The following is a 3,645-nucleotide window of genomic DNA, read 5'->3' on the forward strand; positions in this document are numbered from 1 at the left end:
CCTTAGGAAGGATATTATTGCCATGGAGGGAGTTCAACGAAGGTTCATCAGACTTCTTCCAGGGATGGTGGGACTGTTGTATGAAGAAAGGTTGGAGAAACTGGGGCTGTATTCTCTAGAGTTTCAAAGAATGGGAGGTGATCTCATTGAAACCTACAAAATACTTAAACGACAGTCAGGGTAGATGCAGCTAAGATCCCTGGTTGGGGAGCCGAGAACCAAGGGAAGGAATTTCAAAATAAGGGAGTAGCCGCTTAGGACAGAGATGAGGAGAAATTTCTTTACTCAGAGGTTTGTGAATCTTTGGAATTCTCTACCCCAGAGGGCTGTGGAAGCTGAGTCATTGAGTATGTTTAAAGCAGAGATTGACAGATTTCTAAATACAAATGACATAAGGGAATATGAGGAAAGTGTGGGGAAAAGGGCATTGAAGTGGATGATCAGCCATGATCATATTGAATGGTGGGGCAGGCTCGATGGGCTGAATGGCCGACTCCTGCTCCTATGTTCCTATGTTCCTAACTCCACATGATCAGCGAGGCACAGCCTCAGGCTGACTTGGTGGGTGGTGCAAACAGATATTACTGCTTCTGATCTTCACCAGAACAGAGAGTGAGATGTAACATTGATCATCAATCAGACTGTGAGAGAATACAACAGAATAAAACACATGGAGAGACACTGTGGAATAACAAATAGATTTGATTGGAATGTTGAATTCTGATTGGAATGGATAAAACAGCAGATTAAATTGGGATTCTCATTGATCTGGGACAGAAAAGAGAAACTGATGGAAAGAAGGGAAGAAGAAAGAAAAGAAAGGATGGAACTGTTCACTTTTTTCAGTTTTTTCACTCACCCATCAAAGCTGGATAAAAAAAGTTGCAAATAACAGAGAATTTCACCAGAAAGGGAGATTAAGTGCTGGCGAAACCTTGGATCGAAGGATGCCCCAACAGATCATCTGTTTAACTGTCTCCTCACTGGGCGATTTCAAGCAGTGAGTAATATTATTCTCTACCTTTGTTAAATGAACCCAGAACTGTCACTTGGAGTTAATATCTGTGTTCCGACTCCTGAATTATAAAATTGTGACTTTATCAATATTTTCTGGACACATTTCCAGCTGAAAGAACTAAGAACTCTTTTCTAATTTACACAATACTATATACACACTCATCAAGCCTCCTAAGCTGGCATCCTTGGTGCTGCTCTCTCTTCTCCCAAACCTCATCTCATTTGACTGTTACATCATCACTCTGACAGTGGGAGGGGTTGATCCCACTGTCTTCAGCATTAACCCTTTACATCCTTATACGACACTGTCTGTCAGAAAAAAATGGTGAGAGGGAACTTCCTTCATTTATCGAAAAACCAGCTGCTCCCAGTTGAAAATCAACTCAACCCATCAGAGAGAGAGAGAGAGAGAGAGACTGTCAGAGAACTTCCTGCATCCAGTCCTGACCCTGTCACACTCAGCAGATGCTCACCCAGACCCCACTCTCATCAACACTGAACATTGTTACCGAGACACTTCAAATACTGTTGAGAAAAGGCAGGAAAGGTCAAAGTTCACAGCTGTTTTGAATAGAACAAAGTTTAATATCTCCTCACCGTTTCTCGGTAACCACATGAGACAATGGTTTTCTTATTTGGTTCCTTTGATTTTTCTTGTTCCTGACTGAGAAATATTCCAAACCTCAGATCAACCCTCCCACTTGTGTCGTGTCCCAGTCTCAGTTACAAGCAACACATAATGACACACACACTTTGAAACATACAACACGGTCACACTTTCCTTCAGTGAGATTAGGGTCGAGCTTTTTTTCCAGGTTGAATGCAACTGTGAACAAATTTGTATCAAAGAAGTTGCCTTTGAAATATCAGCACTGAATTTCTGTACGAGGAGGAAGAGCCATTCCAAACTCACATCCTTCACAAAGGCTGTTTTCCCCTGTGAATGAAATTCATCATGTAATTTGAATTCTCAGTTAAAGTTCACAAGACACAGACATAAATGTTGATACAGAAACTTCTCAAGCATATTGCAAATATGAAATAAGGCTCCGCTGGGAATCGAACCCAGGATCTCCTGTTTACAAGACAGGTGCTTTAACCAACTAAGCTACAGAGCCAGATCACAAGTGCTGTTGCAATTGAAATCTGAGGTGGTTACTATTTATTCTCATCCCACTTCTCCACAGGTCACAACAAAAATTTTAACTTTTCCCACTTACTGATACAGTCAATCATATGCTCTATTTTTCCCAGAATAGAAGACACTTAATGAACAACAAAATTATCAGTTTCTTATAGAACAAGTTTTAACTAATCATGAAGTAAAGCATAAACACACAGGTGGAAATTTTAAAAGTTCCCTTTTTACCTTAACCAACATTTAAAGTCCCTTTCTTACCTCAGCTGAACACACGCACACACACATACTGAAAAAAAAGGGATTTTTCTATACAATTCAGGGCTCTGTTAAAGACAAAAAAAAACACTTGGACTGATTACTTGCTCATTTCTGAAGAAAACAGCAGATGAGATATGTTGTTCCAAAATTGACATACAGTCTAATTTCCGAGTACATGTGCACAGGTCACTAGGTTCTTTTAGAAGAGTTTATTTAGAGGCGGGGTTGAGAATTAATTTTAGCAGGCTTTCTTCAAAGACAGAATATGAGACAAATTGACACAGTGAACTTCTCAGAGTCTTTTCAAGATTTGCTGCAAAACAAGGTGGGTTGCGGTCTTCTCTCATTCCTTGACACTTCTTCTGGCTTACTTTATCAGCTGCTCACTCCAGAAGGTAAAACACAATGACTGCTACAAACAAAAGCTTGCGATTTTTCTGCCCTCTTTGGTGCGCGCTGCTGCTGCCGGGCTTGTCCAATCAAGAGGCATGACTGACTTCTCTGTCCACATTTCCCCGTTACCAGGGCTTCTGTTCTACATTTAGCTTGAGTCGTGACAACTTGTCAACATAGTTGTCAAATTAATACTTTCAGTGCCCTCTTGAAAAAGAACTGGTCTTACATTTATTCAGTTTGATTATAATTTCCTCAACAAAATAAAATTCACAAAAAAAAAATTCAAAGTCCCTTCCATAACATCATGTACTTTCCCTGAGCTACAGGTTATTGCAAGTCTCTCTGGCTGTGTTTTTTTCTGTTGATTTTGCACTCAGGTTCTTTCTGAATCCATGTGTTTGCAGTTCTTTGTGCGTGAGAGACATGGAGATATGCTTAAAGATTTCCCAACAAATTATTCATATCTCCGTCTTTCTCCGAACTTTGTACAAACACATTAATGTGGGAATCACACACACCAGGCCGTCAAACCTCTCCGCTAAACATTGAAAGGTGACAGTGTTTATTGTGACGGGGTTCCATTTATTCAGACACATCTGGTATAAAGGTAATAGTGATCAAGATGTGATTCACACATGTAATGTATTTGTATATTATGTTCATGAGGTAATGATGTAAATAAACACGTCCTTGCACTTCCCACACTTGGTGTACATTTTCTCTGCTGATGCCCCCTGAATATATCAGAGAAAATGGTGATGAGGATGAGATAAAAGTCCGAAAATATTGGCAGCAAACAGCAGCAGGGACTGCAGTGAACAAGATCAGCCAGC

General features: G+C 40.2%; 1 non-coding gene across 1 annotated transcript; it reads right to left on the reverse strand.

The window, feature by feature from the left end:
* Positions 1–2,061: 2,061 nt before the first annotated feature.
* trnat-ugu (transfer RNA threonine (anticodon UGU)) lies at positions 2,062–2,135 on the reverse strand. Its single transcript has one exon. It is a non-coding gene; the product is annotated as a tRNA-Thr (tRNA).
* Positions 2,136–3,645: the final 1,510 nt, after the last annotated feature.

Source organism: Heterodontus francisci, chromosome 35, assembly GCF_036365525.1.
Source record: "Heterodontus francisci isolate sHetFra1 chromosome 35, sHetFra1.hap1, whole genome shotgun sequence".
Lineage (NCBI taxonomy): Eukaryota > Metazoa > Chordata > Chondrichthyes > Heterodontiformes > Heterodontidae > Heterodontus > Heterodontus francisci.